Source organism: Lactuca virosa, chromosome 9 (assembly GCF_052849685.1).
Source record: "Lactuca virosa cultivar CGN04683 chromosome 9, Lactuca_virosa_CGN04683_v6, whole genome shotgun sequence".
Lineage (NCBI taxonomy): Eukaryota > Viridiplantae > Streptophyta > Magnoliopsida > Asterales > Asteraceae > Lactuca > Lactuca virosa.
Window position 1 is genome coordinate 171,728,591 of NC_136434.1, and position 23,079 is coordinate 171,751,669.

Genomic DNA, 23,079 nt, shown 5'->3' on the forward strand with positions numbered 1-23,079 from the left:
AGTAGGGTTTTGGAATTTTCTGAAGAACAATTCAATTTTGCAGAGAAAATTTGGGAATTTTTCTTTTGAAAGCGTAAACTGAGCAAGAACCCTTGAATCCCCTTTTATATGTATCTCTGAGATTTGAATTTGAAGCGGGATAGCATTTAATGAAATCCAACGTGGCACCTTGAAACTCGGACCACTATTCCGATAAAGTAGCCATGCGTGAAAAAGTAACTGTCACTTCTCCTTGAAAACTGGATAGAATACAAGATGTCACTTCTCACAGCCTGTTTATTTCCCCCCAATGTAATATGAACCGTCAGCAACCTTCGGATGAAGGTTAGGCTCTTTCACTTTTGGGATTTAAAGCGAAGTCATGTACCAGACTTTCGAAATCATCAGCCTGAGTTGGTATTACTTAGAACCTCAAGGATTTCGTGAGTGCAGTGTGCCAAAGAAAAAGATAAGAATCAAATAAAAATAAACTTTGGATTTGTGATGTCAAAAGTATTTTGACACGAAAGCAGTTAAACTCCGGGCAAACGTTTCTTCGTTAATTATCAAGAGAGATAATCAACTGCTTGTGTGTTTTCCGGTGAAGTACAATCGAAAACTTATTGAGAAGTTTCGAAGGGCATCTTTTTCAAGGCTTCTTGGGTGGATACACGATTTGGTTACATATCATCCAAAACATAAGGTGAGAAATTGTAACAGAATCACTTGTTTGACCAGTGTAGTCAGTGACAAGTATGCTTTGAATTAAATTTGAAAGTGACTTAGAAATCAAATGAAACTCACACGGAAATCATATTCATGAAAAATTTTGTGCTGGATCCTGTTGGGTAACAAACATCGTGGGTTTCGATAGTTTGATCAACATCACGCATACGAAATGAATATGATTTGGAGTTTCGAATCTAGGTACTAAAACAAAAGTTTCGTTAAAAACTGGAACAAAGTTCCCCGTCAATTCCTTAAAATCTAGAGAATTGGGTTTCACTTTCATCACAGTCTCATGATGTCAGATCATAAACACAGAGTTTTGATATGTCTAAGTCTCGATGGGTATGATCAAAGACCTCTTGGACATATGTCTTCATGTGTGATCGTGTAAGAATGTTTAGATGAAAAAGATTGGTTTAAGAAATAATTTGTACCTCTGTTATTTCGGACAAAACAGTAACCTCTTAACTCATTTGAGAAGAGTCAGGTAGCTCATTTGACTAATGTGAATATAAGCCTGACTTAGGAAGAAATTTTCGTATGAAATATTTCATTAAGGCTTTCGTTAAACACACATAGAGTCATTCGAGGCTTTGGTCAACATGCTGCAGCATGCTTCTAAGGACACCTTAACTGGTTCAAGAGTTTCGAAATATTTACCTGGCCCTATAACTGCAAGCATTAACCATTGAGATTCATCTTTGTTACCTGAAAACAAAACATGAAGACAAAACAATACAAAACAAAATATTTTTGTGATTTTTGATTTTTCGAAAATAAAAGAGAAAACAAATAAAAATCTTTTTGTTGTTTTTGTGTTTTTCGAAAAGAAATGACAAAACAAACGAAAAATATTTTTGTTGTTTTTAAATTTTTCGAAAATAAATGACAAAATGAACGAAAAATCTTTTTGTTGTTTTTGAATTTTTCGAAAATAAAATCTACTTAACAAAAATATTTGAAATGTACCGGACACACGAATTTTTCTGTTCCAATTTACGAAGACGAAGGGTAACGAAGCATTGACTGTGAACAGTAACCTTTGACTCTGACAGCTGTCCAGTTCTCGCTATTCTTTCGAAATAGAACCCCCTTTGACCATTCCAAGTCCTCCAAAAATTCTCACAAATGATTTTTCATCTAATGGTTTTGTGAAAATATCAGCCAATTGATAAGTGGTTTTCACGAAATGCACTTCAATATTTCCATTCTCTACATGACCTTTTTATAAAATGGTAACGAAGATCAATATGCTTAGTCTTTGAATGCTGCACAAGATTATGACAAATATGAATTGCACTTTGAGAATCACAATATAAAGGAATTCTCTTCATGTTTATTGCATAATCACGCAATTGACTTTGAATCCAAATTATTTATGATGTGCAAGCAGCAGCAACAACATATTCTGCTTCAGCAGTCGAAATTGAAACACATGTTTGCTTCTTTGATTGCCAGCTCACCAATTTTCCATCAACTAATTGACATCCTCTACTCGTGCTTTTGCGATCAAGATTGCAACCTCCCAAGTCAGCATCTGAGAAAGCTTGAATAAAGAAACCAGTTTTCGAAGGATACCACAATCCTAACGAAATTGAGCCTTTGAGATAACGAAAAATATTCTTGACAGCAGTAAGATGTGGTTCTCGTGGATTTGACTGGTACCTAGCACAATTACACATAGAAAACATGATATCAGGTCTACTTGATGTAAGATAAAGTAACGAACCTATCATGCTTCGATAAAGAGTTAAGTCAACTGCTGGTTTATCTAACGAAGGTGTCAGCCTTGTTCCAATTGCCATTGGTACTCGTAATTTTGTGTTATTCGTCAATCTAAACTTTTCAAGCAAATTCTTCGTATACTTTTCTTGGTTGATAAAAATTCCTTCTCTACTTTGACGAATGTTTAGACCAAGAAAATTATTATTTTTTCCCAGCATGCTCATTTCAAATTTGCTTTTCATCAGATTTTCAAATTCATTAGACAATGTAGGGTCAGTAGAGCCAAAAATAATATCATCGACATAAATTTGAACAAGCATAAGATGATTCCCAACTTTCTTTCGAAATAATGTGGGGTCAACTGATCCTTGTTTAAAGTTTGATTGTTTTAAGAAAGATGTAAGAGTTGAATACCAGGCTCTTGGTGCTTGTTTTAACCCATAAACTGCCTTATATAAAATATAACAATAATCAGGATGATCTTTATTGACAAAACCTAGGGGGTTGTTCCACATATACTGTTTCTTCGAGCTCTCCATTCAAAAATGCACATTTCACATCCATTTGATATACATCGAAATCTTTGTGAGTTGCATAAGCCAAAAATATACGAACAGCCTCGAGTCTTGCGACATGGGCGAAAGTTTCTTCATAGTCTATTCCCTCTTGTTGTGAGTAACCTTTTACAAAAAGTCTAGCTTTGTTTCGAATAATGTTTCCATCTTTGTCGGTTTTATTTTTGAAAATCCATTTTTACCCTACAATCAAAATATTTTTAGGTTTAGGAATTAATCTCCAAACCTTATTTCGTTCAAACTCAGCCAATTCAGATTGCTTTGCAACAACCCAATCAGAGTGTTCCATTCCATCCTTAACTGACTTTCGTTCGATTTTCGAAATGAAAACATTGAACATGCAAAATTCTTGATGAGTATTTAACACCTCATTCTTTGCACGAAGTTGAGCTCTCGTTAAAACTCCATCTTGTGGATTCCCAATTACTTGTTCTTTCGGATGATTTTTTGTCCATTTTTCGAGTGGTGGATATGCTGGATCAAAATCCAAATGTGCATCTTCGTATAAATCTTCATTTTCTGATCCTGCAACAGAAAGATTATCATTAATTTCGTGAAATTCATCATTTAGATCAAGACTTATTGTATCACTGTTATTTTGATTCTGTTGCTCCCCCTCAACTAGATGCTCCCCCTCAACATCTTCATTCATTCTCCCATTCTCCCCCTCAATTTGAGTATTCGTATCCAAGTGCTCCCCCTTCACTAGATTATTTAGCATACTTTTGCCAATTCTTGGAGAATTCGATGTTGAATTATTGTCATCAAGAATTTGGGTAAGATCCGATCCATCAATGTGCTTCGGAGATTCTGATGGATTATTATCATTCGCATGAACTTCAGCATTCACAGCCCTATCAGCAACACCAAAAATTAAATCATAATCAAAATCAGATGAAGTAACAATTTTAGTTTCACTATTTGATTCATTAATAATTGGCTTTTGTTCGAAGAGTTTGTCAACTTGTTTAACATAATAGTCGTCAAAAGTAAGATTAAATGTTTCTTCTACTTTGCGTGTTCGTTTATTTAACACTCGATATGCAACCGAATTGTGCGAATATCCCAAAAATACTCCTTCGTCAGCCTTAGCTTGAAACTTCGAAAGATTATCCTTGAGATTCATGATAAAGCACCTACAACCAAACACATGGAAAAATTTAACATTTGGTTTTCGATTATTGATTATTTCATATGGAGTGATATTGAAACGTCTATGAATAAAAGAACGATTTTGAGTAAAACACGCTGTGGACACTGCTTCGGCCCAAAAATATTGAGGAAGATTCGCATATGTCAACATTGTTCTAGCTGCTTCACAAAGTGACCTATTTCTTCATTCAACGACACCATTTTGTTGTGGTGTATATGGTGACGAAAAATTATGCAAAATCCCTTTTTCAATTAAGAATGAATCAAGCACTTTGTTCTTAAACTCAGACCCATTATCACTTTTGATCTTTCGAACACTCTTCTTCAGACTTTTCTCAATTTGCTTGATAAATTGGATCATTGTCTGAGCGACTTCAGATTTTAACCTGAGGAAATACACCCACGTAAATCGTGAAAAATCATCAACAATAACCAAAATGTACCGTTTCTTGTTGAGAGTTTCAACAGTTAATGGTCTACAAAGGTCAATATGAAGAAGTTCCAACGGTTCCACAATTTTCGAATCTATCACAACTGGATGTCCTTTTCGATGTTGTTTCCCTTGTTCACAAGCTGCACATAAAGTATCATTATAAAATTTTAAAATTGGTAAACCTCGAAAAAGATCTTCAGCTACCAACTTATTTAAATTTTGAAAATTTAAATGAGATAACCTACGATGCCATAACCAACTAACATCAGATTTAGCTTTCAAAAGTAAACACATTGATGGTTTCCCAACAATCGGTTTGATATCAAGAGTAAACATATCGCCATGTCGTTTTGATTTCAGCAACACTTCATTTGTTTCAATCTTCGAAATAATACTGGCTTCTTCGTTAAAAACAACTTGATTGCCAGTGCCCACAACTAGTTGCGAAACACTTATCAAATTATGTTTAAGGCCTTCGACATACGTAACTTGATTCACAGTGAATTGACCATTCGTTACTTTTCCGTAGCCTTTGACTTGACATTTATGATTGTTGCCAAATTTCACAACTCCGACATTATCCAGGCTTCGATAATCTCGCAAATTCTCCTTTCGTCCAGTCATGTGACGTGAGCAACTACTATCGATATATCATTTCTCATCATATTGCTCGTCACAAAGTACCTGCGATCAATTAAAGAATTTAGGTATCCAAGGCTGTTTGGGTCCTTGGAAATTAGTTTTAAGAACAAAATTAAATGCAGTACTCTTAACCCAATCACAAAATTTGGTTTTGAAACTATCGATTAAGTCCACATCACTAGGTAAAGGACTCGAAACATAAGTTTTCGATAGTTTGGGATTGTTACTGACATCAGCCTTCGTCCTCTTAGTTTGAGGTTCAACATTCGTTGCTTTCACAACTGCTCTCCACTTCTTTACTGAGACATTTGAATCTTTTGACGATGAGCTTCCAGTGGACGAAGTATTCACATACTTCTCATAAGCATCTTTGATTTGTTGTTGAGAGTAATTCCTTGATTGATACATGCGACCTTTTCCTTCAAGCCAGTGATCAATGTTTTTTGCTTGAGATAACCCTTTTGTATACGAAACTTTTGAAGGTTGTTTCACCGAAGGATTTGGAAAATTCGGCTTTTGTGGAATAAAATCAACATTGGATTTTGGACGAAATGTTTGAACATATGTACCAACAACCTTTTTCTTATCATTTGTTTTTTGAGAAAATCTATTTTGGTAATGTTTCGATGGATTTGAAAATGATTTTGGTTTTTGGTTCTGATTTTGAGAAAATCTTTGTTGTTGATGATACGAAAAACAATTTTCATCTTTTTGATTTTGAAATCTCGTTGAAGAATTATGAGCCCTTGAAGAAAATGATGTTTTCTGATCTTTTGAAACCTTGTTTTGAGCGGGATTTTTGCTTTTGTCTGAATAAGATGATGAAAACGTAGTATTTTTCTTAACAAATTAATTTTTTGTGTTTTTAGACATTTTCAATTTTAAATCATTTTGTATCTTTCGTGACTCAATTGTTTGCCAGAAAATCTTCTTTCGTGCCTTCCTTTTTGAGATTTTATTATCTTTCGAAAACTTGTCAATTTGTTCTTTGAATTCTTTTGAATTTAATTTGACAAAATTTTCTTCTTCCACAACTTCTTGTTTTAAAACCTCTTTCACAACTTTAGATTTTTCAACCCATTTTCGTTGCGGTTTTTGTCATTGAAAAACATACGAATTCTTTGTTAGATTATTTTCGACAGTGCTTTGGTTTGAAAAGAATCCTTCGTCTGTTGTTTTCTTGTTGTCTTCTTGAACTAATTGCTTGAGCTCCGGTTTTACATTCTCAACATTCTCAGTAGTAACAAAAACTTGATTCGGGAATATTACATTATCAGTGCACTTGAAATTCGGATAAACCACGGTGTTGGTTTCCAAATAATGAGCACCTTTTTCAGACAACACATTTTCGAATTTTTCAGTGTCTCCATACACTTGATCAACGACTATTCGTGGAATTTTATTTTCTTTCGAATCTTTGTTGAAAGTAAGTTCTTTTTGAACTTATTCATCATTTTCATCATCACTGTCATCTGTTTGACTATCTCAAACATCAACCAAATTAGGATCACAAACTTTCAAAGTTGAAGGTTTGTCAGTGTCAATCATAACTTTCGAATCCTTAAAAATTTCTTTTCCTTTAGATTTTGATGTGACATTAATGACAGATAACTGTGAACAATCAACATCCTCAAACTCACTGATTTCACTAATATTATCAGAATCATCTTCAATATCAAAAAAATTAGTTTGTAAGTAAAATGTTGAATTCTTAGTCTTTTTCAAAATTTTGATTTGTTCATTTTTGGTCAAGGTTTCATTCACTATATCAACTAAATCATTCGAATCAAGACATTCATCTATTTTTACGATGCCATATGCATATCTATCATCTAGAATTTTATCAAATTCAGCAATTATTTTCTCACAATCATAAGAAATGTTATTAACCTTCTCTCTCTCAAAAGATAGAAAATGTAATAACTTTCTATGTTGTTCTTTGCTAATGTCACTAGAATGATGCAATGTTGTAAGTTTTCCATAGAGTCTTTTTGCAGAGTTACAATAGATATTTCTTTGTGCTAATAAGAGTTTTACATCACTTGAAAGAGAATCTCTATCACACATGATGTTTGTGATTTGCATTTCTAAGCACTCTATCTTACTTATTTTCGAATCAAGCTTCTTCTGTGTCTCTAACAATTGTATGCTAAGTTTATTAGCTTCGTTACTAGCAGACACAACAATTAAATCGAAGTAAGCAACAGTATCATCAAAAGAAACAATTTCAGAATTATATGCATTTAAAGGAATATTGAAAGATTCAAGAATAGAACGTACCTTCGTAGTCATCGGAGACTTGTCAGCTGATTTCGATACGAAGCATCTTCATGTGACCTCTTCGTCAGAATCATCTTTGAATTTATCATACATGGCACCATGCGTCAGATTACGCATTTCATCATCATCTGAGCCCGAAGACCAGATCTGATAAGTACCATCTTCTTCCTGTTCGCCTTTTGCCACCAAAGACATGCCTTTCGCCTTTGCTCTTACTTCCTCCAACCTTTCCGTGTAGTATGCCTCATCCTTCACCTTGTTCTTCTTCTCGTCTTTCTTACGAAGCATACAATCATTCGCAATATGATTAGCTCCATTGCATTAGTGACAATCTACTCCTGAATCTCCTTTCAATTTCTTCTCTCTTTTCTCCTCAGCAACTTTCACTTCTTTCTTTTCAATCTTCTTCTTCTCCTCTCCAACAGACTTGTTCACAAAATTTCCTCTTCCTTCACTCTGCCTCAACTTCGGATTGAACGGTTTCTTAAAGAACTTTTTGAGTTTGTTGTTCGAATAGAAAGCAATTGCTTCATCATCCGAATTCATTATAAGTCCTTCTTCAGCATCCGAATCACCACTTTCAACTGTTTCTTTTCCAGTTACGTTCGAGACAAGTGCCAAAGGACCACCTAGATTAAGCTTCGACTCTTCCGCCATCTCATTAACCTCACGTTCATGAGTTTTGAGTTGATTATACAAATCATTCAAAGAGATGTGTAGAAACTTTGCTGATTCTTCACCATCATGCTCACGCTTCTCCATTCTTTTCGGAGTCCCATCACAAATGTAAGATTGAATTCCATTGTTGATCTTGTAATTCCATATCGATTACATCGATATATCAGCTCGTTGAATCGATCATAGTAGACCTCGATTGGCTCATTCTCCTTCTGTCTGAATTCCTTCAGCTCCACCAAACATTGCTTCACGGAGTTGATTTTCGTCTTTTCGCTTCCTTGATATTTATCTTTGAGAGTATTCCATATCTCCTTTGCACTCTTACAACCAAGAACGTAGTTGTAAACCACTGGTGGTAGTGCACCCCTCAATTCCCTCAGACAACGTTTCTCATTTTTCTTCATTCTTACAGATTGTTCATCAATAACAACAGTTGAATTCGAAGATCCAATGTTTTGAACATTTGATGGAAGTTGAGCAGTTCCAGTGATGCAATTCCATAATTCTTCATCTAAGCCATTTAGATAATCCTCCATTCTATCAGCCCATTGATCGCAATATTCTGGAATCAGCATTGAAATTTTAGTAGAAGATCCTAACAGATGCGAGAAAGAAGTCATCGTGTTCATGTTAAAATTCGCCATTGTTGTACGGATTTGAATTTTTCAGAAGGTTTGAAGAAATTTGTATTTGACTGAATGAATTGAGCAGAAATTTAAAAACAAACACTCGATTAAGCAAATTCAATGTAGAATCAAATCGAAACTTATGATCCATGACGATTTTCTGAATCTAATAGTGCGGAAAATTTTGTACCAAAATTTACGATTCAAAAACAACAGATTCAATAGAAAATCAGATCGCAGTTATGAATCCTGCTTTGATACCAATTAATTAATCGTTAATCGAGTAATGAGAATCAAATCAGAGTAAAAACGATATGAAAGAACATGAGATGTAAATATGATCTTGTTTCATCTCTATTATACTTCCAAAGTTTTACAGAGAGTAAAAAGACAAGTTCTGTAAAGACTTCTTCTCTAACTCTAAGTAAAGTACCTATTTATAGGAAACATGAAAGTATACAAAAAATACTAAGACATTGACATTAAAGCTTCAAACATTTAGACGCCTTAGTAAATATATTACAAATTATATGAAAGGTATAGTCTTCGACTCATTACAAAATGTCTTCGACCCTAACAAAATTTGAGCTGTTGCTTAAGAGTTGTGATAGATTGCATGGGATTAAAAAACAACATAGTTTTCACTTGTAAGTGCATTGTAAGGAAAACTTTTTCCACAAATATTTTATAAATAAAAGAAAACTTTTTTATTTTTATTTTATTTTAGTTTCCTTAAAATGGCATTTGTGAAAAGTTGTTGTTTATATGATTCCATTGATAACAATATTGGAAAATGGATTTGATTCTTTCGTTTGTGGTAGTGTCATAATTTACTAAATAAGAAAAGATTCTCACAACCCAAGTTTCAGTTGGATAGAGACTTGGAATCATGCAACTTGTATTGTATGATGAATGAAAATTTTCATCTTTAGGAAATTAAGACTAATTCTTTGTTCACATGTACATGTGAGTCAAATGAAGGACTATAGGATCAGGTACACTTGGTTGTGTGCTGATCAGGTCCACCGCCAAGATCGATAAGGCTATTCGTCATGATTTACTAAAGTTTAGTGAATATGGTTAAGCTTACAAGTTTAAGTGTAATTCTGAAACATTGGAAAAGTTTCAATGTAAGTCAGAACGAATAAGAAGAATCAAATTCGGCAGAAAGATAAAAGTTTCTCCAATCTAAAAAGATGGGAGAGTACTTGAGTATCATGTTTATGATCATATTAGTGATTATGAAACCATATAACAATTGATCTTCTAAGGACATCTTAGTGCATTTGTATGACTAAGAAGAGGAATCGTGAATTGCTGAAATGGTTGAATCAACAGATGAATCATACTTTGTTGCAAAACAAGTCTTAGAGTCATACTCCAAGATTGTAACCTTGAGTGACATAAATAAAGGTTTAAAACACTTGTCAAATGTAGAGTAAAATGTTTTCTACTCTTATACATTTGAAATTGGCAAGTTGTGATGTCTTGGATAAGACAAAGACCAACTGTGACCAATTGTGTGAAGTGTTTGTCTTGATAAGAATCCACACTGCCTCTTGAATATTTGTTTGTCAAGGAATGGTTCTTGGCAAGAGATTCTTATATGTCAAGAGGACAGTGGGAGTCTTAAAGGTCTTGAAAGTCTCAAGAACTAATCAAGGATAAAACCTATTGTTTATCACTAGCACACGACTTGAGGTTTGTGACCTATCGTGTTGACATATTCTTATTTCTGTGCTTATTCCAGTTAAAGTTGACTTTGTATGTGAGTTCTATGAGTTGTCAATTGTGTACATAACAACTTGGAAGCAATGGTAGGCCCTTGTGCTGCCAGGTGGCAAGAAACTAAGATTGAACAAGTTCAGTCTATATGAGCTTGGATTTGTCACTAACCTTGTCTTATGATTATGGTTTGACAAACTCACATGGATAGGAACACATACACCATAAAATCTAAGTGTCATAAGGTTTCGCTCCGATTCATGAAAATGATGGTGAGCAAACGCTTTCACTAAGTAGATTTTAGTTAGATAGCAATTGTGATATTTGCATTCTCAAAGTCATTAGTGGAGCGTGTGTGGTTAACCGACATGCTAACATGGACTTGTGAGAAATGGCAAAAAGGTATAAACATTATGATTATGGCATCCCTCTTCATAATTGTTTAGACACACACATGAGCTATCTAAGGAAAGGTGTGTGATTTTGGGAAGCTTAGATAATTTCTTATCAAAGCATCTCGTATCAGAAATCTGAACTTTGGGAAGAAAGTCAATGAGTATTGATTTCTAGAAGTCCAGCTGATTTTTGATTATATGTCAGAGCTAGTGGGAGCATAAGTGTTATGATAGTAAGATAATAATTATTATGCTAGTGGGAGCATAATTAATTATGGTAAACATTGCAAGTTGGCAATGTTAATTATAGAAAAACAAAAGTTTCAATTCGTGAAGTTGCAGGGATTGAAAAAGTTGTTTTGCTATAATCAAGGGAGATGAAATTATACTTCATTTCAAATCTAAAAGCTTAGGTTGTGAGATTTTAATCAAATTTAGTCATAATTACATTATTTGCGTTCTAAAAATTCGATTATGATTACGGCATCCCTTTTCATAATTTGAATTATGAGAACATGGCAAATAGAAATAGAAATATTATAGCAAAAGACTGGTCTAGTGTCATGTCTTTATGTGAGACATCATGAATCGTGTCCTATATGCTTCAGATATAGGATCGATTACATGTGTTATAATATTCATCCGTTCTAATTTTTCCCAATGCCTAGGGCATTAATAGGGGAAAAGTACTAAGAACCAGATATGACTAAAATGATTAAGCAATTGTCGAGGACAATCTGAGGTTTAGCAAAGATTGGTTGCTTAGAGACAGTTGGAAGTATAGTGTATATTTTGGAAGGACCATATTGACATATTCTGAAAAGAGACAACTCTTGTTCAGAAGTGGTAGTCAATATGGGAATATGGAAATGTTTCCATAGGTGGAAGTTGTTCTTCAAATCTGTGTAAGATTAGAAAACTTAATGAAAGAAGGATGTTCAAAGGAATGTACTTTGAATATGAGACTTCGTTTCCATGGAATTGCTCTCCATTGGAATACTTTGTAATGTCTATTGCCAAGTCCTTGTGACTTTTGTGCATAGTCATTAGAAGAGGATCTGTGCATATAAGTTTAGAATCTAACAGATTTCGGTAAATGGTAAGAATTTGGTATTCTTACATTTATCATAAGGATTTGGAGTTGTAAAATGAGCATCATTGATATCATGTTCAATTGATCTATTTCACAAAGTAAGGACCACAAACAATCATGGTGTGCATGCCTAGAGCATGGCATAGCTATTGTTTGGACAAACATAGTGTGCATGCTTGGAGCATGGAATGACTATTGTTTCAATTCAAGTATTAAGTTGATAAATCGAAACATTGTGCAATGAATAATGTGTAATCAATATGGTGATAAATAAAAGGTGTTTTATTTATATTCATAAGTTCTGAGACCATATTGGATTTGATTATTCTTGTGTTTCACTTTGCATGTTTTGACTTCCCGAATAACTGGGTTATTCAAACCATCCACAGTCAGACATACTTTGGAAGTAGGTATGAATCAAGACTGTCATGAATTGGGCTTGTAGATGTCTAAAGGTGTTTAGACATAGCAAAAGTTGCTACAAAATTCATGAGTGCTCCTGGAATGAGATTCGAGTATTGGATTAAACCCATGCTTATTTGACTCACTTCATGGATTTTATCACGAGTGATCATGAGACGATAATATCTTATATTCTTCAAACCAAGATATATGAGTTGCAGTCTACAAGTCGGTTGCACATTGATTATGTGAAAACGCACCAGTAACTTGGTGTTATAAAACGCATCTTTGTGTGTGATTTAATAAGTATATAGATCAAGCATATGAGTCCAAGTTTATCCATTACTTTTACCCTTAGAGGGATAAAAGCGATATCTGTGGGCCCCTCGATGATTTAGTGATGACAAACATAAGTGCTCGGCCGGGCCTGGACTGATTTGATTTGTTCAATTAGTCGGTCGTCATAAATTAGAAATCGAGAAACAACAGATGGATAGAGAGAATGATTATAATCCATGTCTCAGTCCATATGATATCTAGAATGGATGAATATATGATCCCTTATCTAATGGACACGTCATTTGACTAGGTCATAGTTCGACAGCGGATTTTAAGAGCTACGATTTCTAGTCGGGATCTTGGAGTGCTACTTGAATAATAGTTTTAGACTTATCCAAGTGGGAGATTGTTGGATTAGATGTCTAAGCCCATAACTATTATTGGTATGTAGTCGATCCGAGAGTAGCATGGTCCATTTGGGTTGCATATCATTAGGACAATTTGTTAGGATGGACTTTTGAGAGAAGAGGTTATATATGATTTATTAATATATTATAAGTTCTAATATATTAATATGAAATCATATGTTTTAATTAGTGTTGATCAATAATTAATTTGGAATTAATTTAGTGATCAAAAGATACTAATTAAATCTATGGGGCCTAATTATGGTAATCAGTTATATTTATATGTGTTGGGCTTATGATCCATGTTGGACCAAGTTTATGTATGGATACATAAAGAGTTGGGTCACATGAACCATGGATCATAAAACCCATGGGTATGGGTTTGGGTTATACCCATGACTCTTAGAATTTAACACATAAATACATATATGATGACCTAAAACCGCCACCCTCTTGTGTATGTGCATGTTCTTGGAGTTCATGAAGGTTTTAGAGTGTATGGTGATTCTCTCTCAAGTCCTACCTTTGTACTTGATTTGTTGTGACTTCATTTAAGACTTCTACACTACTGAGGCTAAGCTCTTAAGGCCAAATACATCAAAACTTCAAGCTTCATAAAGGTATGTTACTCTAACTAGTGTCTTGTATGGTATATGACAATTGCATGCTAGTTATAGGATTAATACCTTGGAAACACCATTGCATGTATAATTAGTGAAACCATAGATCCGAGGTATTTAGGGTTGTATGTGCACCATAGGATGTTGTATTATACTAAAACCCAACAAATATAACCTCTTAGCCTAAAAAACGCCTACATGCATGTTCTTTGAGTTCATGGGTGTTTTTGGGTGAATGGAATTCTCTCTCAAGTTCCACCTTTGTCCATGATGTGTTGTGATTCTATTTGAGGCTTCCACACTATTGGGGCTATGTTCTTAAAGGCCAAAGTCTTTCTAGCAACATCAAATACATCAAGGTTTCAAGCTACATAAAAGGTATGTCACCCTAACTAGTATTTCATATTGTTTATGTCAATTGCATTCTAGTAATAGGCTTAAAGCTTTGGAAACCATTTGCATGTATAATTAGTGTAAACATAGATCCAAAGCTTCTAGGTATGTATGTGCATCATAGGATGTTGTAGTATACAAAACCCAACAGTGATATCAAAGCCATGGGTTGTTTTCGATTATACTTGATGTTTTATGAGTTTTCAAAGTAAAAAAATCGAAAAATCTGCCTTCTACCCAGTGAACTCGCTGAGTCCACTAGGTGACTCACCGAGTTGCATGTGTTTTGTCTTGGACTCGTCGAGTCCAGTAATGGGCCCGGCGAGTTGGCAGTCCAGAATGCAGTTTTTTGAGTTTTTTCGGCCTGTTTTGGATTAGGATCATTGTCACAAAATGTTTTTGTTCATAAATTTTGATTTTGATGCTATGGTAATGATTATCCTCATCCAAAACCAAGATAATTTTCAAAGTTTCAAGATTTGTATTAGTTTATATGGTTAGCTAAGTTCTTGAAAATTGTTGATGTGAATTATCTTTGCTTATGAGTTTGATCTTGTTCATAGAAAAATTACTTGATTATTGTGTTAATTGGTAATTTGATCTTAATGGTTTTTATGAATTCCATAACTTGTCCTCAAGTTATGAAGAGTTTTTCATTTAAAAAAGCACATTAAGTCTCATAGGTTATGAAAATGGAAGAGTCTCTAATTTTAATGCCATCATAAAATGTTTTAATGTCTACCATAACTTGTCCTCAAGTTATGGAACCTGAAAAGTCTTCCATAAAAACCATATTAAACTCATAAGTTATGGAATCCAAAAGTTTTTGAATTGTTCAAAACTTGCCCTCAAGTTTTGGAATTTGTAAAGTTTCCCCTCCATGAATACTTTAATTCCAAGTTAAACCCTTAGAATTTTAAAAGTTAAAATTCAACCGTTATACTATTATAATATTAATAGATAATATTTATGTATATGTATAAGAACAAAGTCAGTCTTACTGTTAGTAGGCCTTATTCACGAAGCCGGTCTATAAGGGGGTATAAAGTTACTGCCTAAAAAATGGCAGTTTAATGGGTGTTCAGTCTCACTCACCACTTCCTTGACTGGTGGAGGGTCGTTAGCCGAACGGGTAGGACAAGACTCTAATTCTCCCTTCATTAAAAGTATAATGATAAACATAAAGTAACTAAACTTATTAAATTCCCAATATTAGTTACTTTAGGAAAATGTGAATATGGTGCTGACCTTTGAAATTGCACTTTGCACCTTGTTAAGTCGTTAGTGGAGCGTGTGTGATTAACCGACACACTAATTTGGGACTGACAATGCTTGGCAAAGGGTAGCTTGATGTTAATCATAGATCAATGGAGTGTGTGTGGTTAACCGACATATTGATTAGGTGGTTGTAACATTGGGTGTACCAAGCTAATTTGCATGGTTATTCACTCCTTGTTTGTGATCCTCGGCATCCCAGTCACAAACTTGAAGGGCACAATCGAGATTTAAACATGCCATTGAATTGTTCAATTAATCTCAAAGGATCTAGGAGTTTCACTTCACTTAAAACCTAAAATTATTTTCGTTTTATCGTGGTGGAAATTGGTAAATCGTCATTTACTTACCTTCAAGTATTTTGTAGCTTGGATTATGAAATCCCTCTTCCAAGTTATAAAATATTGTGTTGGGTCCTAGCCTTAATATTTCATATTGGGTGTAATATTAAGGACTTAAATCAACTAAACTTTAATTTCTCCCTCATAGATGTCTAGTTATGACAACTATGGTCTTCCTTGTCCTTTTGGATAAAGCTTTACTAAAGAAGATGATATCGCACATGGCGATCAAGGTGAAAGATTAATCCCTTTGTTGTGCATTAATGGGATTGAAAATCATACTTCCTCTACCTCCTCCAATTATTCTCCCTATCCCACAAGTTCAAAGACCTGAAAAGTTCAAGGTCACTCAAAGCCCTATTGGCAAGCAAAGTCTGTGTGTGCTCACATCTTGGAGATGAAGTCACATATTGACAAGCCGGGAGAGTTGGGTGTCAATGTCTCAAGGAAGTTGGCTGTTGACTGGGTTCTTCAATCACTTCCTAAGTCACATAGTGGGTTCTTTAAGGACTACTATGTGATAGACCATGACATGACCCTTTATGATCTTACCAATTTGCTTGATGCTGCTGAATCAGCAATGATTTGGAGCACTGGTAAAACAAATTTGATTGGAAGATCTACTTCCCAAACTTACTTGGACATTGACAATGAAACATTGGAGGTTCAGAAAAGTCTTCTCTTCCCAATGGAAATGGATCGGCCATAGTCAACCCGGTTGATCTAATGGTAAATAGAAAGGCTAAGTCTGAGATAGTCCAATCTACCATTCCTAAAGAGTCCATATGTTTCTATTGCCAAAAGAAGGGGCATTGGTTGCGAAGCTGCCAAGTTTACCTGAAAGTTTATAAGGATAGTAAAGTCAAAAAGTTTGACTCTACTTCGGGTAAAGTCCATTATCTAACTCAATTATGTTCCTATTTGGAGATTCTTAATACATGATGTGACTAGGTCACATTTTGATGTTTTGTAGAATTGAAGAAAAGAAAGGAAGCTTAAAGAAAGAGTAAGTTGATTCTAATCGCGAAGATGGATTTCGATCGCATGGTTCGAAGATCAGAATTTTGAGTTGCTGCTTAAGAGTTGTGATAAGATTGCTTAGGAACAGATAACACCATGTTTTTCACTTGTAATTACATTGTAAGGAAAATATTTTCCGCAAATGTTTTATGTAACGACGTAAAATTTTAAACCAAAATTTCCATTTTCCAAACACAATAAAACACATATCACATTTCACCAAAACCTCAAGTATCAAATATCGGTACATTTTTTAAAAAGTGTTTATCACAAATCCAGGACCCATAAAAATATAACTCCAGCTCAAGTGTCACTACTAGAAAAAACAGCCTTTTAGGACGTGCAAATAATGACACACATTGATAGAGGACGCGCATTTGTGCGTGGCCTATAAATTAATATCAGCCTTCTAAATTTTGAAGGATAGAGGACATGCATTTATGCGGGCCTTTAAATTATTGTCCCATAAAAAAAATTACAAACACGGGAGCGCTTTTTTTTTTTAATGTGCGTCCTCTGTGAATGTCGCGTTATAATTTTTTCAAAACGCGCGATCTCAAAAGGGGGAAATGAAAATCCTCCTAAAATTCTAAAATTTTTAAATACACGGCTTCATTCTCTTCTTCCTTTCTCTCTACAAACCCTAATCACGATACCTCGCCTCCCCTTGACGGCAACATCAGGTCTGACGACCTTAGGCTTACTTCTTCTCTTGCTCAAATTTACAAGCCATATCTTATTAAGGTGAATTTTAACCTTAATAATGGTAAAAGTCCAAAGCAGCCACACCCAAGTCCCAAAGGAGAGGTTCTACTTCTATCAACAATGGCGTTCTCCAACCCTCTCTTCTCATCACCACTCCCTCTGTCCCCACTCAGATCGAGCCACGGCTAAAGTCCAATCCGTTTTCCTTATCCGGTTTAGGGTTCCTTGGCACCATTAGTCACAACATCAACTTAGGTAACCATCTCCATCTCCATATACATCCGATTACATTTGTTTCTACGCTGAAAACCAAATTCACCATGTTTTCCGGCCTAACAGGTGGTGAAACAGCTCTAGCACTACGTCTACTGTTAGCCACATTCTCTTCCAAGATTTCCTCAACATCAATCGCCCTTTTGGTGACGAGGTATACGGTTTAGACAATAGATCATTACAAGAACCATCTTCAAACTTTTCATGCTCTTAATTGACAAATTTTATGTTAGTTTCGCGCAGCAAAAAAAGCATCCGAAGAAATTAGGGCACAAGTGGTATTAGGAGATGGGGAAAAACATAGTTCGTCAAGAATCAAAATTCCCTGCAAAACGTAGTAGAGTCTGGCTGAGTAGCGACTCTTATAAGATATTGAGTAAATGAGAGGTAAGATGCTTTTTATATGTACGTTTAATTAATCCTACAATTACTTTCACATTCTTCTATTTCATTTACTTCATAAAATTTATCCTTTTTTTTTTTCCTTTTAATTTAATTAGGGTTCAGAAACTATAGAAGGTTTAGCACTTGACATGCAAATGCTAGAGGAACAGAAGTTTGCTTTCAAGGTAATACAAAATCACTAAGACCTGACGTGTGTGTATACATATGCATATTTTTCACGCATACTTATACCTGGATCTAATAATAAGTTTACTATCCCTCTTCATTCTAAATCTGCAGTTATCAAACCTGATGACAGATGCACTTCAAAAGATGGATAAAGTAAAATTGCTCCAACTAAACTTTGTGCAACTCACTGGGTCCTACGAGAACTTTTCAGAAGACTTAAGATGGCTCTGCTGGCTTGGATCCAATTTAAGAACCATACCCTATGACTTATTCATGGGGAACTTGGTGGCTATAGATATGAGCTATAGCAAATTGGAAGTATTTGAACCACCCACGGTAGGGAATCCGATAAACTCTTTATGTTTAGCTTCTCAATTCTTAGTGGTCATCATGCATACATGGAGTGCTACATTAATTAATCTTGTAATTACTTTTGTAACAAGTTCTTCCATCGCTGCAGATTCTGAATCTTACAGACTCGCACAATCTATCCGAAATACACAACATGTCCATGATCCATCATCTAGAGACTTTAATTCTATGGAACTGTGACAGTCTCTCTCGTGTTTGTGAAACAATTAGAGACCTCACGAGTCTTGCACTACTGAACATGACAGGATGTAAAAACCTGTGCAAGATCGAGCAAACAGAAGCTTCTACCTCTGGTGGAGGAGTTTTACAACAACCTACCTTTTTCTTCCCACGTTCATTATACCGGTTATTCCTCAAGGATTGCGATCTTGAGTGTACTGAGTCTTTTCCTCTGAGTTTTTCTGTTCAACTATCTCTGCAGTATATGAATTTAGGCAATAGTCTCTTTGAGTTTCTGCCTTATTAGGACCATCTTAAAAATCTTCGGGTCCTTGACTTGAGTTTATGCTCAATGCAGAAGTACGTGTGTCCAGGTACATTGTGACTCTATTAAATTCATGCATGAGCACACCACACACACATCAGCATAACACCTACAAACTGATTATATGGGACTAAACTCTTGTGCTTTTACATGGCCAGCTGTTGTATGAATTCAATATAATGAGCACATCTCTTCCATACATGGAGGATTCAAACATCAAGCCTACATATGTATCAGAGTTATCATCTTTGTCCTTTGATGTGCCTCCACCTCCCAAGAATAGGAGACTCAAAGGACTTGATGTAACTTTCAAGTATACAATATCAGGTGAGAATGATGGGTTATGGTTCGGTAACATTAGTACGACCAATGGTGTTGATTTGATGTATAACCCTAAAGTATTTGGTAAACCTGAATCTGGTGAAGTTGGTATATGGTTAAGCAATTGGCCAATTGGAAATGCATTGGACACGGGAGATAAAGTCAACATCTCTATTGCTGTGATCTGTGGATTGGAGGTACATGAATGTGGTGTGAGCCTTGTTTATAGTACTGATGATAAAGTTGCAGAGGAAACCTTGGAAAACATGGAATGGATAGAAGTTCTTGGAGGAGATTTGTTTGGATTTCAACTAAGCACAAGGGCTTACTATTTGTGTCGCCGTGAGTTTTTTGAGTTAATGGATTTTGGTAGACTGACTCTTGGTTGGTTTAGTATTCCCCAATCTACTTTTGGGCATTTATACTCAAATTTATGACACATTTATAGAAAGTTCATATTAATTGTGACACATTGTTACAGAGGTACGAGGATCGAGAAAGACAGGTCGACTTTTGCAATTAAATCCATCATTTACTGAGCTAAAGTTTGTTAGATCTTGTACCCTACCTATGTAATTGGTATAAGATGAATAGGACCTTTGTGACTTGGTTTTATCATAATACATCTATAATTCAAATAGAATTGATAAACATCTCAAATCCTTATTTTCGTTGCATTATACATATGATTGTTTTTAAGTTTGATAGCAATGTGTGTTTTCTATGTAGTGTAATGATTTGCTAATATGGCCATGGTGTTTTTTTTTTAAATTATTTATCATATTGGTTAAGTAGAAGAAAATCTGTAAAGTCGGTTTATACACACTCACTATCTTCTAAATGGAAACCAATTTTCTTCTTTTTGTTGTTTTGCCAACTCTACAGCTTTTCTCATGTGCTTTTGTGAAGGAGACTCCTGTCCCAAAATATTCCAACTCCATATCAGATGCTGATAAATCCACAAATCAAATCCATAATAAAACCAACACTTTCCTAGTAAGAGACTTCAACTTCCCAAATTCAACAGGAATGGAACCAGATAAATTTTTCACATTGAGATATAGAATGTGTACATTGCTCAGATTTCCTAGTGATGATATGATAGTGATCACGAGGTACCTAATCCCTGATTTTCTTTTTTCTATTAACTGTTGTTTGGATATATGATGTTTATAAAAAAAATTAATGGTTTAACAGATTCTTTTTTACTTGATGTTAACAAAATGTCCTAGTGGGTTAAGTTAGGAAAATGATGATTCCATAAAGCAATTCACGTTTTCCTTTCCAGTTTCCCCCATAATAGAGATATATCTCTGTTTTTATTTTATATTTTTGCTAATTTATTGTAATGAATATCTGGATTCAGTTTTATAATTTTCACTTTTTTTCCAATTATTATGATTAATTATCATGTCATTTTTTTAATTGTGATATCGTACAATTTTAGTTTATTATCGTAATTAAATAAATGGTAATTTGTTTACCTCAGATACAATGGCAAAACCTCGGAAACAGGTAACCAATATGTGTCAATTACCATTTTTCCCTTCATGTTTTTTGAGTCTTCTATAGGGTCAAATGTTAGAGTACAAGTTACTTATGTATTAGTTCAATCCACTGTTGCATTCTCCTATTAGAGTACAAGTTACTTAAATAAACGGTAATTTATTTTCACTGCTTTTAAAAAAAACTTATTTATCATATTGGTTAAGTAGAAGAAAATCTGTAAATATATTTTTGAATTTATGCATATTAGAGTATTAGTACAATAGTTTTTTTGTTGATTTGGGAAGTTAGCCATACTATATCTATTATTCATATAAGTTATTAATCTTTTATGCATATTAGAGTATAGTACAACATTGCTTGAAATTATGTCAACATCAAAAATGGTGTTATACTGTTATGGCTAATTCTAATCTTTTTGCTTTCATCTTTCAGGTGTATAAAGATGTCATGCAGAGCACGAAACAAGCCTGGTTGCAGCAAATGATCTTGAATGTGATGATTTAGGTTTAATTTGTCACGTAGACACAATGTTTATCAATAATTATATTCAAGAAATTATGATTTCTGCAATTTCTCATCATTTGATGCTTCATAAAGATCCAGAATACATAAATGGAAAGCTTGTTATATCATCTACCAGGTAAATTATAAATATTATTATTGCTACTAGAAAATAAACTATGAAGAAGCTTTACTTTTTTTCTATTTTTTTTTGCAGCTTGTCACATGGATTGAGCATCTTTCAAGAGGGTTATTGTGGTGGGAAAGATACTTTAAAGCTTGAGAAAAATGTTGAGTCATCAAAGGTTTGTTTTGTATAATGTACATACCAACACATGACTGAATGATGGATTATTTTCGTATGAACATGGTATGTTGAAGCATTGACATTATCATTTTTTCCTGTCATATGATTCAGTCTAAATCATCACTACAGTTTGTTAAGAAGAGGCCCATTTGTGCTTATCATACACAATTTGTTGAAAAGATGTTTGTTCTTATTTGAATCATTTAGACTACATGTTTCTCTCTTACATTATTTTTGTTTCCTTACTCTGTAGGCTGGAGATGATGCTCTTCACCAAGCTACAAAGGAAGGAGGAGATAGAGATACATTAACTATTGCATGTGGCGCCTATTGTTAAAAAAGAAAAGAGCAATAAAGCTTATGATGTGGACATGATATCTGAAAAAAGAAGGTGTCCCTTAATAGCAATATAGTATTAAGTTATATAGTTAGGGAAAATCTCTTAATAACAATGTACAATCAGATCCCCTTAATATCAATGTATTACAATATTTTTTGACATGATGTTATTGGATTAAATTGATTGTTTTGGTATATATTTGTTTATATATTTTTGTAATATGCGTAAATGAGTATCGTAAAGGCACGTTGTATATGCATATCGTAAATGGTTGCTGAATTTTATGACACGCAAATGTGTGTCATCTTCATTTATGACATGGGCTTTAATGATACGCAATGCGTGTCCTAAACACACGTCGTAAGGTTACGACACGCAAATGCGTGTCGTCTTATTTTATGACATGACCTTCCTTGATACACATTGCATGTCGTAAATGAGCGTCGTAAATGTGTGTCGTAACTGCGCGTCGTAAATGCGCGTCGTAAATAGACGACACATAAAATCGTGTCGTCTCTCATTATGACTGGGCCTTCCTTGACACGCATTTGCACGTCGCAAAATGCAGTTTTTCTAGTAGTGTGTATGTGTACAATCAAGCCAGTTCCTTCCTGCGATCCTCGTAAGTTCCTGTAACACATAACACGGTAAACACGAAGGTTAGTGAGTTCCCCAAAATACCACATACATCACATTATCCACTCGATGCTATAACACTGTAAGACCCTCCGGTCTATGTGTCTTAGTGGGACCCTCTAGTCCCACGGCTCGTTGGACCCTCTGATCCGGTCTGGTTGGGACCCTCCAGTCCCACGGCTCGTTGGACCCTCCGGTCCGGTCTCAGTAACACATAATATAGCATATATCACACAGACAAATGCACAACTCAAGTAAGCACATAAGACCTTCCGGTCGCACATAAATA

At 34.7% G+C, this 23,079-nt stretch overlaps 1 long non-coding RNA gene across 1 annotated transcript; it reads left to right on the top strand.

Annotated features, from left to right (window-relative positions):
* Positions 1 to 20,514: 20,514 nt before the first annotated feature.
* LOC145136385 (uncharacterized) lies at positions 20,515 to 22,179 on the top strand. Its single transcript, XR_013720431.1, has 4 exons — positions 20,515 to 20,612; positions 21,439 to 21,646; positions 21,725 to 21,812; positions 22,068 to 22,179. It is a non-coding gene; the product is annotated as an uncharacterized LOC145136385 (long non-coding RNA).
* Positions 22,180 to 23,079: the final 900 nt, after the last annotated feature.